Source organism: Haemorhous mexicanus, chromosome 6 (assembly GCF_027477595.1).
Source record: "Haemorhous mexicanus isolate bHaeMex1 chromosome 6, bHaeMex1.pri, whole genome shotgun sequence".
NCBI lineage: Eukaryota > Metazoa > Chordata > Aves > Passeriformes > Fringillidae > Haemorhous > Haemorhous mexicanus.
Genome location: NC_082346.1, coordinates 13,092,452 through 13,105,918, shown reverse-complemented (window position 1 = coordinate 13,105,918; position 13,467 = coordinate 13,092,452). Strand labels below are relative to the sequence as shown.

The 13,467-nt window shown below is 38.7% G+C and overlaps 1 protein-coding gene across 5 annotated transcripts in view; it reads right to left on the bottom strand.

The window, feature by feature from the left end:
• IRAG1 (inositol 1,4,5-triphosphate receptor associated 1) overlaps nucleotides 1–10,833 on the bottom strand; it is a 61,739-nt gene extending 50,906 nt beyond the window's left edge. For 2 of the 5 annotated variants that reach the window (XM_059848826.1, XM_059848832.1), the window contains exon 1: nucleotides 10,390–10,476. The gene's annotated coding sequence lies outside the window, so the exon portion shown is untranslated. Of the gene's footprint in view, nucleotides 1–80; nucleotides 173–10,389 lie in introns of those variants that run through there. The other 3 variants (XM_059848828.1, XM_059848831.1, XM_059848829.1) reach the window with 3 other exon arrangements.
• Between the last annotated feature and the right edge of the window lie 2,634 nt (nucleotides 10,834–13,467).

The following is a 13,467-nucleotide window of genomic DNA, read 5'->3' as shown; positions in this document are numbered from 1 at the left end:
GAGACCCACAAATGAGAAATTAGCCCAACTCTTTCAAACTACAGAAGTAAAATTTAAAATGCAAGCAGAAAGCTTATTACCTATCAGAGGAACTTAAGGTCTGGAATTCTCATAGTCAGCATAATGCCTTTCAGCACAGGTGAAGAAAGGATAATGAATATTCAGCAGGCTGGAATGCTGTAAGCAGGAGCTACCTGTTTTAAATATAGAGAAACAAATTCAATACTAGATAGAAAAGGGTGGGAATTTTAGTTTGTTCAAGCAAAATGAACAACTCCTTCCAAGCAGATGATCAGGCAAAGAAAGAAAACAGGATGCTTCCACATGTTAATTTCTTTCAAATAATCACAGAATAACAAACCAGGGAGTAACAGAAACAAAGTGTGCAGTCAGTTTGCTTAAGAGCAAATGAGATCTCATTCTGCCATTTTCCACTGAAGTTTACTTCAACAAAAAGGATCTCCAGAAACTTCTGAAGTGAGCTGTAGGAAGACAGAAGGGGAGTTCTTTAACAGGATCCCTATATCTCATGTTGAGAACATCTGTTTAGTGTTGCTGGTTTTCCCAATGTTATTTTTAAAAAAGGAGAAGAACAAAAACACTCATCCATAAACCAAATATCTGCATAGTCTGAATAATCTTTTGAGAAAGAGACCGGTATTCTTCTATATATTGAAAAACTAAGTAGACCCCTAAATCTACGACAGGTGATTTAAAGGGCACCTTAAGTAGTGAGTCCAAGTGAGCAGCGTTCATGAGGTGAAACTTCTGGAGTTCCATCAGCCTTAGAATTTGCCTGGTGACCTTGAACATGCACAAAAGGACATAACTGGTAGAGAAACCACTTCAAATATAAGGAATTTTTCAGGGAACAACAGATTCCTGAGCCCCAGCTGCCTTCTTTAAATGACCAGAAAGCAGATAAGGGCTGCTGTCTCTGGGTATTACTTTATTCTCCCTGGCTCAGCTTCAAAACATCTGTTGCATAAGGAAAGCCTAATTAGAATGGCTGTCTCTACCCAAATGGCTGACATTTACTTGCCATGGGAAGAACCTGTCCACTAACAACATTCCCATGAACCTGACTGACATGCCTAAAGAGCAGGCTGAGCAGAGTCTATAGCTTGTGCCCAAAGACTGCAGAAACCTCAGACCTTTTCCTTTTAGGCACTGCGGCCCCGGTGGAAAAATCTGCAAAATAGCTGAGGGTGTCTGTTACAAACTAACAGTGCTCTGCACCACTTTGGAAAGCAGACAAACATATGGACTGCCACCAACTATTAGAACTTGGTGTGGAATCACAGGAGTTATCAGCCTGCAGCTTTCATGATCTGTTTCACAGACATTTACGAATTTTTTCCAAAATAAAGATAGCAGTGCACAAACAGGCCATTTAGTAACCTATGTCTCCCTGCATTAAAAAATAGGTTCTTTCTAAGTAGCTGAGCTATCAAAACCTGTTCTTTGGGTATTTTATTTTGATGATTGTGTGTCTTATCTCCCTCACAGCAAGCTTACATGTCTCCTTGTCTCCTACCAGTCTGGAGAGCCAAGAGACAGCATTTGCTGTGCCTGGTTTTAAGCTTCACACATGCCAGGTTGCCAGCTGGCAGATCAAACAGAATCAGTGATAATTTCAGCTCACAGTGGAGCCTTTCCTCTCAGCAGCACTAAGCTGGGTCTCTCCTCTCTTACCACACCACTGATTTTCACTTATAGGAGTTTAATACTTTTGCAATCCTCTCCTGCCAAATTCAACAAGTCGGACAAGTTCAAAGGGTACTGGGAGGGAACGAAGGGAGGGCAGGGAAGAAGGGGGAAAGATAGTTGGCTGACAACCAGAACAAAAGCATAACTTTTAGTCCAAGGAAAACAATATCAAAAATAGACTTTGGAAAGAATAAATGCATAGCTAACACTTAAAGAAGGCTAGTGGACGACATATGAAGAGAAACGTGTCTCTAAACAATAGCCATGTAACACTTTTTCTCTGGAAAGAAGCTTATGTAGCTAATGTGTGTTCAGGTCTCCCTCTCCCTCCTGCGCTGCCATAAGCTTGTGACAAGCTTCAAGCTAAGCTGATGCAGGAACTGGCAGATATCAGGAAGTTTGTATTTCCATGGCAGATGCAAGTTCAGATGTACAGCATCTGAAACAGAGACTATATAGAATAGCTTAGAAATGCAGATTAAACTGTCATAACTGTGTTGAGGGTGCTATAGACACAGTTCTCAGGGAAATCAGGTTTCTTTGTTAAAAGTATTTGACAGTGTCATGAAAAATAAAAGCTTTAGTTTTTAAGTTTCACACATCTCCTCTGCTGTCTTCTCCCCTTCTCCAATTAGGTTATTCATGTGACCACATATTCTCAACAGTTCCAATATTGCAAATGCAGTGCAGATGTGCTGGTTTTACAGGCACACAACAGTGTGCAGCCACAAAAACACCTCCCAAGCTTGACATAACAGGATAACCTTTGGAATTTTAATTACACAGGACATTAATAAACAAGTATCAATAAATATTTGGATCTAACATTTGGACTCCCCTATTAGATTTGTAAAAAAAAAAAAACAAAACCAAGCAACAACCAACAAACCAAACCCACAATCAGCACTGCTGACCTTCTCATTTAAGGATAACTCAGGTTATTGTCCAGTACTCTATGTGGAACAGCTGGAAATTAAACAAAGAATCCCCACAGAGGTTGAGAAAGATACATGCTTCCACACTCACTGGAGTTTGGGCAGCTGTAAAGCTACAAATTGTCACATTTTTCAACACTTAAAAGCAAAACTGAAACATTACAATTAAATCCCAAAGATGCTCAAGATTCATTATAGAAAAATACTGTACTGAGATTGCAAATACAAACTAGTATAAATGAGAGGGGTGCAACTACATGTGCAACATTGCAACACTTATTTTGAGAAAAACTGTGATCCATGTACATGGCAGTAGTTTATCCAGTGTTTTTAGAAAAAGTAAAAAGCCCAAATGCACTTAGAGGTACTGCAGAATTTAAGTGGGCCTTCAAACTACAGAGTATCACAGTTACCTCTAAGGATCACTTCATCAACATGTTTATAACACCCTTGAAAAAGAGCATTAAACAATAACTAACAACTGAAACCAAAATTTAAAATATGTATTTCTACCACTGATACGCTCTTGATATCAGACCTCTCAACTGGACTTCTAAGAGTATGTTAAAGAAAATACTTGAAATAATTATCTGCCTGTTGTGAACCACCATATGCAAATTAACCTGCACGCTGTTCTGCAGTTTGAGCCAATCTCATTTGAATCTTGAGGATTCTTCAAGCTAATTGGGATAAAGAGAACCAGTTATTTTGCTTTCAAACAAGGCTTCAATTTCTCCAAGTCTTTTCTCTAGCATTCCTCAGGCAATAAGAGAACGAGGCATAGAAATGTCTGAGGAAACAATTCAATTCCATAACCAAACTTACAGTTGCCAAAATAACATGCCTTCCTCTGCGTGCTGTGTTTTATGAAGGAAGTTGAATTTCCTGCTCTCTTCTAGAAGCAACTGAATGTTCAAGGCTTTGAGCGCCAGAGAGATGCTAAAGATTCCATCAGCTACAATTTAATTTCTTTTCTTTTGGATAGCAGGGTGCCCATAACTGCCTCAGGAATAAGGACATTTCATACTGACCAATGGGATGTTACAGGGAGAAAAATCTACATGGGCTGATGCAGTCTGTAAGCTGATTTTGACAATTGCTGTCATGGGACTGAAGGAATTTAGAGAAAGGTCAACATTTTCAGCAGCTTATCTTGCAAAGAAATGGGAACTTTGTCCAAATATTCAACATACAAGTCATTAAGAAGCAACTGAATTCAGGAGGGACCCAACTGTCCATTTGACCCAGCCAGTTTGGGATTCACACATTTTGGGACATATTTTGTCGATTGGACACATTTTGCTCTCAGATGACACCATAGGGCACCTGGAACTGTGGGGCAATTCTGCTCTCCAATCCACTGAGCACCTCTGTCACAGTCTCAGTCCCACAATCTCCCTGTCCAGGAAAGGGCTGGTAATGCACTGTGGCAATTTGTACATAATTTTTGATATTTTTATTGCTATAGCAACTGAGTGTAGGCATTTAAACATAGCAACAGACTTTTTATAGCACTTTCTTGGATGTCAGAAAGGCACGTTGTTTTATTTTCCAAGCAGATGCTCAGAAGATAAGTACACAGGATGATTGTACAGTACCCACCTTCAAAAGGAAGAAAAAACCTCCCAGCTTCACAACTTCTGAATCATATAAGCTGACAGATGAGTGTAAGACACATTGTGAGTTGTGAGGTTTTTGTCATGAGTTTGAGATTTTGTTCTGAGAAAACATATCACCAACTACCACCTAAGAATAACATTAGGTGAAAAACCTGGTGCATCCGTGCTCATTTTGTAAAAAGCTGCACAAGAAATTTACCAAGTCCTGCTCTGAAGGGAACAACATCCATCAATTCTGATCTTTGCCTGTTAAGCAACAGAAAAAGGGAAATTGTCTTCATATTAAGTGGAGCCAGAATCTCTGGAGTGATCAAAGTCCACTGAGACAGACCCATAGGCCATGTACATGGGCAAAGCTCCACACAAAACAAACGGGAACAGCAATTTACAAGAAGAGTCTGACTTGCTAGATGGTTTAAGGAAATACTCATCATTTTCATAACAAGAATCACAGAAAAACTAGGGCTGGGAGTGACCTCTGGAGATCATCCAGTCCAACCTCCCTGCCAAAGCAGAGTCACCTGGAGCAGTGACACAGGAACACATTCAGGTGGGTTTTGAATGTATCCAGAGAGACTCCACCCTCTCCCTGGACATCATGTCCCAGTGCTCTGACATCCTCAATGTAAAGAAGTTGTTCCTCATGTTGAGATGGAACTTCCTGTGTTTTAGTTTATGGCCACTGCTCCTCATCCTGTCACTGGACACCACAGAAAAGTGTCTGGCACCGTGCTCTTAGCCCACCTTTGAGATATTTCTAAGCATTATTGAGGTCCCTCTCAGCCTTCTCTCAACTAACCAGGCCCAGCTCCTGCAGCCTCTCCTCACTGGGGAGATGCTCCAGACCCCTCATCCCCTTTGTGGCCTCTGCTGGATCCTCTCCAGTATCTCATTGTCTCTCCTGTCCAGAGGAGCCCAGAGCTGGACACAGCACTGCAGGCGTGGCTGAATAGAGGGGCAGGATCACCTCTCTCAACCTGCTGGCCAAACTCTTCCCGGTGTAGCCCAGGCTACTTTTCTTGTGTGCAGTATTTCTCCTCTGGGTCCTTAGTTTTAGTATCATTTCTAAAGTGATCAGTAAAAATCATCACTTGACATTTAACATAATTTCTGAACACATTACTAGACAGGGAAATACCAAACAGCATCAGGACAGATTTCCTTGGGGATCTTTAGGTATTATTCACCCCTCTGTTACAATTACACACCAGCTTTGTAGAGAGTGAGATGGTTGATGTCTGCCATTTTACTAAAAAAAACACTTTATCTGTTAAACAGAAAATGTCAAAGTCTTACAAAAAATATGAATCCAACAGGAAATATCAATAGCTTCTTATGAGGGTACAAGGTTGTTAATACTCTAGTGACTCTATTCCACTAGCACATAATATATGAGGTTTGGAAGGGACATTTTAATGTTGTGTTTAATGCAGAAGAAATTTCAAACAGATCCCAAAAGCTCAACATGGAGATATAAATGTTGAGATTCTAGAATGTGTGGGATATATGCTTTCTCTCTGTCCCTTAAAGATATTATTACTTAATGCACTGAGTAGCTTTCAAGCCTTCCTAACCTTGCTTCAGGTTCCTAAGATACTTGGGAATTCTGATAAATCTGCTTTGGTATCAACAGTCTGCTCCACTGACTATTGTGCTTACTAAAACCACCTTTTGGAGCAATGCTGATAATTTTATCTAACCAAGGATAGGAATAAGTTCTTAACTGCAACAGCCCTTGGGGAAGTCCAGATGGGCACCTCTATACTGGCATAAGGGAATATTTAGGCTGCTTCCTAGACTTTTCCAGTCTGAGGCGATGGGCAAAACATCAGAATGATTTAGCACCTCCTCCTAGGACAAACTCCACCCTCCACTGCAACTAGGCCCCAGCCATGAAATTCTATTTTCACAAGCCCAGAGGTCAGTGCCTTTCCTTCACTATTTATAAAGAAACATATGGGAAATTCAGCAGCTAAAATTGGGGAGCAATTTGTATACACTGTCAAATGACTTTCCTTCCTCTCCACAACCTCTCCTTCAGCTTAATTTTTAATTTTTCTGTTCAGCAGTTACAGCACAAGTTTGGAAATTTTAACAGGAAACTTTAATTGATATATAAGACCTTACTATATTCTACTACCTTCTAAAAGAGACTGGAGAAACTGGGAGAACATTTAAAAATGAAACAGAGACTTTTTCTTGCCCAAAATTTCAGAAAAAGCTATCATTTTACTAGGTTTGTAATTTGTTAGTACAAATCAAGTCCAAAATAAGATGGATGAAATAGACCTTCTCCTACTCAGATTGCCCTGAGAGAGTCTTTACCTTTGTGGTGTTCACTAAGTGCCTCCTCTGGCAAAACTGAAGTCAATGGAAACTTTGCTGACAATTTCAAAAGCAAAGACTCAGAGCCAAATTCCCCATGTATAACTTCAGCCTTACAAAACATTCTGCAGAATTATATAAACAGCAATAATTTTACTCAGAAGGCAAGTCTCTACCCCAAAGCAATTATTGTACTTGCCCCAGCAGCCCAGAATTTCTAGCACACATTCATTTTCAGGATGCAAAACGTTACAGTGGGTAAGAAAACAATGCGCAGCTCCAACATAAAAAACTTTCCCCACCACTGTTTGTTATATCAATTTTTCAATCCCTTTGCTCTTTGCAGAAACCCCAGTAACAAATCCAGTGGGCTGTATTTTATAGCCATGAGATTGCAGCTCTCTTTGGACAATCACCAGGCATATTTACAAATAAATTAGGGGACAGTAGTGACTTTAAAGTATGTATGTATCACAACAAAACACAACAGATATGCTTTAGTTGGGGAAAAGACTTCCAGGTTTACATCCTCACTTGACATATGTTAGCTGACTGGTTTGCATGCTTCCCTCCCTGCTCCTCTCCGCTCCCAGCAATCCCTGTTAGCATAGGAAAGATCATATTCTACACCCCTTACTCATCCAAATCCACAGATCTCTAGAGATATCTAAAATACTACAGGTTCCAGATTACTTGTGATACCCAAAGATTCTGTGGTTTGCACATTTTAAGGATAAGTGAAAGTTTTATCACATGGTAAGGCATTTTTGATTTCAGCTATGAAATGGAGGTGAGTGTGTGATGTTTGTTGTTGGCTTTGTTGTTTCAATCTTTTAGATATTTAATACATTTTGAAATTCCTAAGTAAAATTTAATTCTCAAATTGTTTTTGAGATTGTAAAATTGATGATAGACACACAAATGAACCTAAAGGAACGGAAATATAAAGGAAAAAACCCATTACATCTACCTACTTAGATTAGAGGATTAAATCCAGGGATGCTATTAGAGCTGAAGCTCTCCATCAAAACCTGAGGTTACAAGTCCACTTGCTCTAAATAACAAATCCCTCTCTCCTTTTCAGAATCCTTGGGATCTACTTTCCAGGGAGGGAAAGGGAGTTATTATTTCAAAGCACTATCATAAGTCTTTTGGAGAGCTGAGACTCTTTTGGAGTCTCAGCTCTCCAAAAGAGCTCTACACATGTACATAAGCAGTAATTCATGTCTTGAGTCACTAGTTTAGAAGCTTACAGAGATCCTTCACCCACTCAGATTTCCTTTCTGTCAGTGATACTGAGATCCAAAACATCTCTTTGACCCACTTTTCAAAGGAAGCACAGGCAGAGAGCACATCACAAGAAAATTCTTCTGCTTAGTTTACAGGAAGGCTGCAAGTTAGGACAGCAAAAAGATGTATTTCTGCCCTCAGATCCCCCAGATCTTTAAATAGCCCACAAAGCTTGAAACAGCAAGGAAGGGGATTCCACTCACAAGCCATTTTATCCTTCTTTTTCCTGGACTTAGACACTCGTCTAAGAACAGCAAATAGATGAGGAAGGAGAACTCCATGTGAGGAGCATACACATGTGACCCTTGAAAGGAGAAGCTTTCACATCTGTCTCTCCCAGGCCCAACTCCCTATACCTTGCTGTACTCTGTCCTAAATAACTTTTTAAAAGTTATTTGACACCAAACCATCCTTAAAAGCTGTCAGGAAACAGACTGATTGAAAGGAGAATAGAAGCAGCTGGGGTTAAACATTGGAGTTATAAATCTGGTTGCTAGATAATTCTTAATTTCCAATGCTTTGCTCCCAGACAAATAGGACTATAGTTATTAAAACTGACATACAAAAAGATAGGAGGTAGGGAGGCATACAGGTTTCATACTCACAGACAATTTAGAGTTTAATCCAGAAGAATGTGAAGCAGATGAATTTCTAAAAGTTAAATACAATGAAAATCCTAGGTACTTATCAGTGCTGATGTTAACACAATATTCACCATGCACAAATAAGCAACTTGTACTTTTTATATTGAATTACACTTTTGCCATCACAATACCTTTACTGAAGATAAATTTACACATAGGTACTTCATTACATATTCTAAGTTACAAAATAAAAAAGAATTGTGTGAGACAAGAGCAATAGTTGTTGAAGGGCCGTATCATGTATTAGAAATATATACTTGGTTCAGACTTGGAGGAGTTAGACACTGATTAGTTATCCCAACCTTTACACATTGTTAAAAATAAGTTATGGAAACTTAAACACCTTCTAGAATACTATCTAAACTTATAAATCCTTGCAGAAGTTGAAGGGTTGCATAAAATATCACAAGTAAAGTAACACATGCAAGATCAACAAATCAGAACAAGGGTTTTGGAGGCCCGAAATACAAGAACATTGTATAAATGAGAACACTCAGTATTCAGCATTTCATATATTGGATTCTTATTTTCCACTGCTCTAATAAACTGAGGTTTCTGTGAGTTGTATCATTAGATTATTAGGCTCCAAGTGTGGTATAATTGCTGATTTGGGATATTACTGTTGATGTAAAACACAAAGGTCTGCCAAAAGTTTAACCTAAATGCACTAAGCTGTTCACTAATGATAGTCCAGAGAAAAATAAAATTATTGCAAGTTTTGCAATAAGATCTGAAATGCTTTAACAAGTAAGATTCATTTATCATTGCCTCTTGAAGCTGGATGAAGAAAACTTTCACAAAAGTGCACACAACACCTACCATATGAAACATAAATACAGTAACTCTCAGCACTCACAAGAACACTGTCTACACTCAGAACTCTAAATTCACCCAATCTCCGTATGGCAGAAACTAAAAACTATGCTCTAGTCACTCTGCAGAGATGGAAATTCACTACTGATTGCAGAGAATTTTTCACCAGGTGAAGTCATGCCATGCAGATTTGAAAAATCAACTCACTAACACAAGTTGCTAGTAATGAGAGTTAGTAACAGAAACCTAAGTCCCCAATTTCAGCTACCACTTCCTTGCACTGACCTCATTCTTTCATGTTGTTTACATTCTGCTGTCTGAAGTAAAAGAAGACCTTAATGTACACATTAGTAAGACAAAAATGTGTTTTGATTTATCAAGGAAATTAAATACACTTTAATGCAGGATACCTACCAAATAGCACAGATAAAACCAAAACCCAAAATATCAGGAAAAGCAAATAATGAGATTTTTCTGTACTAAAGGAAACGTGTTTTAACACTTGAAGATATTTGTTTTTCTCTTTACAGCATTCTAATTAAATACAACTTTTTGATATTAATTTACATCTAACAGGACTAAACTCAAACAGAGACTCTGGAAATGCCTTTTTAAAAGATAAGTTCCAGATAAGTAGATAATCCACCAACATGAACCACTCCAGCACTGTTAAAAGCACGAGGGAAGGAAAGTCATACAATTAAAAAAAAGAAAAAGAAAAAGAGCAATCTGTGACTGATCTCTTTCTCTATAACATGGATTGCTCCTAAGACTCCCTCTTGGTTAGTACAATACAGATGACAGTATCTGTGAATCAGGTTACCTTGAATTACTGACTACATACCTTTATTATTCAAGTCTCAGTATAATTAACACAGCTTTTCCTTTTTCATTCTTGTATAGTCCCAAACAGTTTTGTAAGCAGAGCAAGGTTACATTGACTGCACCCAGTTTTTAACCAGCTAAAATCTGACAAAGAGGTAGAATTTTAAAGGGTGGAGGAGAAGAGGTAAAGAACCAGCTTCTCAGTATCACAAGAACAAGGTACTGTACCTTTAAGGAAGAAAAATGGTTCCGTTCTGTTTCAGGCTGAAAAAGAGCTTATTCCTGGTTATAGAGATTACTTACCTAAAACTTCAGTTATTCCTCTCTTTCCCCTCGGGCCAGCCTCTCTTTCACTCTTGGGAGCTTTTACCATTTAAGGTCAATGTTACATCTGGCTCTAGTAACTAAAGCTGGAGCAATTTTTAACTCAGAGATCCAACAGGCTGCCTAACATTAGAATGAGAGTTTAAATTTAAAGTAATTCTTCAGAAAGCTTTTCTTGCCTCAGAGAATTACAGAATTAAAGGCTCTCCTATTCTAGCATAAGTACTCTGGGTACAACACGATGCAGACATCTCATTAGCATTCTTCAAGTTCAGTGCATATAAGCTCTACTTACTCATTTCTGATTAAAATGGGCAAGTAGGAAGAACAGATGAAACAGTTTACATCATGTTATGTTAACCCTTAGAATTTTTTACTGACACAGATGCTACTATTTTTCATTCCTCTCCCCCTCCCTTTGTTTGGTCAGAAGGAGTCTAAATTAGAGAGCAAACAGAAGGCATGTGAACTTTTAAAGAACACTGGCTTCGGTCCAGTCAAGGGCTCTGCTCTCCACTTGCAGAGTAGGAATAATTCCCAGTGAAGTCCACAGAATTTGCTTGTATCCCATGAGAGAATGTAGCGACAAATGAGGCTTGAAGAGGGGAAAAAACCCAAAAACCTTTACCATAGTACATTCAGGTACCTAGAGAGCAATCATGCGAATGTGATTCAGATCTCTCAGCTCTAAAACTGACAGATTTTACTTCAGCCCTTTAGCTACTTTAGACTATTTACTTATGAGTATTACAATTATATCCACAGATCCTAACTAAGGGCTCTCTAATGCCAGGTGCTGGGAAACTATTAAATGTATGAAAACCAAACCCTGACCAAAAATCCTTTCACAACCAAAGCAAAGACAAGAGAAAAAAAGGTGGGTAATGTTAAAAAAAAAAAAAAAAAAATCAAACAGCAGCAGATTGCATTGAAAATTACTGGATAGTAAGCTGTAAGTTTTGAAGGGATATATTAGGGCTGTTTTAAGAGAAAGCAGCGAACAATACTAAATTTCTGCCTTTTGACAGTAGCTGATAAGAGTAGTAAGACAGAAATAAATCAGAGAAAGGAAAGTAAGGATTTGATGATTTGACTTGGAGAGCACCATAGGGGACTGGTGCATGGCTTGCAGGAGAAGCAGGCAAAGATGAGTTGATGGCAACAAAGCACAGAAAATTAGAAGCTGAGCACCTCCTTTGTGCCACATCATGTTTCAGCTGGCACTAGAAAGTCTGTTATTCTACATTTCAGACATTCTTAGTTCCAAAAATCAACATAGTGAAACAAGGCTCTGAAAAACTTCCGTAACATCAGTGCTTAAGCTTGTTCCCCATGTAAAGGGAGCAGATAGGTTTTTCCAGTACCTTTTCAGGTATTGATGTCCTTTGTCCATATACAGTACTTGACACCATTACTGACTCTGACAAGGCATTTTAACACACCTCCTTTCATCTTTTTCAATTACTACTTCATTACCCACAAACAAAAGTTCTGAAACAGCCTCTTGTAACTCAGCATGGTTTCAGTCTTCCATCTAGCTATCTGCAGTCACAGAATTTTTACTATCATCTGCAACTCATCATTTTTCAGTTTTATTATCTCAGAATTTCTAGGCCACAAGTGTCAAATGCTTTATTTGTCTACAACAGAAGATGTGTTTCTGTTAAATCTGCTTTCATCCCTTTCAGAGCAATGCTTTGAACCCAATTTGGGCAAGAACAAGTTGTTTACTGTCCTACAGTTTTATCGTCCTCTGGGAAATAAAACTTTTCGCTGAAGTTGCTTGTTCATTGGTCGAGCATCCTTCAACAACTGTTGGCCAAATTTAGCCCAAATTTCTCAAAGTAATTAAGGCCTCACACTATATTCAAGTTCCCAGAAAGTTAGTGAAAAACCAGTGCTTGTAAAGCAGATCTAAGCAACTGCCCCTGCCATGGGGAAAACCTATAGCAGCAGAGTTTATTTTGTTTGGCCCCTCCACTTGCAGCACACAAACATGACCCCTGCTGTCTAGGTAGGATTTAGGGGACACAGAAGGATCCTGGAGGTACTCACAAGAGGAGGAAAACAAAGCTTCCATCAAGCTTCTGCTCCTGAAACTGCTTTGTATATTCTGTTCTAGAGCTTTGGCAGATCCTTTGCCCAAAGATTTGTTTAATGTGAATGATTTCAGACCAAGCAGAGGTGAAAGCTGCTAGCTAAAACCTAAATTACTGAATGACAAAATATTAGCAGCTAAAATTTAATTATTTCAAGTAGATTGTTAAAATTCTATAAAGAAGGCATAGTAATATGTACCATATAAAAAGAGTCATTTGTTTGCTCGGTTTTTAAGATCTGCTGATATCTGTTTTTTTAAAAAACATTCTAATACAGATGGCTTGGCAACTCCCCCATAACACAACATATTTATGTTGCCAGTATTCCACTATTGTATACCCCTGGGAGAACATGAAATTATTTTTTTACAAGTATCTGAAGTATTTCAGAGTAGCTAGATGCAGTTCTCTACAGTTACATATGGCTTGGTGGTTATAGGATGTGTGTGACCCCATCCACCAGTTACCTTCCCATCTCCCTGATTTTCACAGCTCTGTGACCTATGAGAAAGCAGCAGTGCAGGAGTAGCAAATTTAACACAGCCATGTTGAGTTTCCTGGGTTGGGCTCCTCAAGTTCTAAGATTTTTATTTGTGCCTTTGAGGAGGTGAAAAGCAGCACTAAACACAAGCACTAAAATCCTCGTCATACTGAATCAATGGAGAGTTCTGCCTCTCAGGCTGAAGTAGAGGTAAGATCCACACAGGGACTGCATTTTTGGAGCACAACCATTTTCAAGCACAAGCTTTGTCTAGCAACAGCAGAAAAGTGATCTTGCCAAAATCTTCATTTTTTTTCTCGTTTTGGCTTTAATTGGGCAATCTGGGAGATGAGAACTTTAGCTCAAATGGCATATTTGTGTAGAAATAGCTGTAAGTATCTT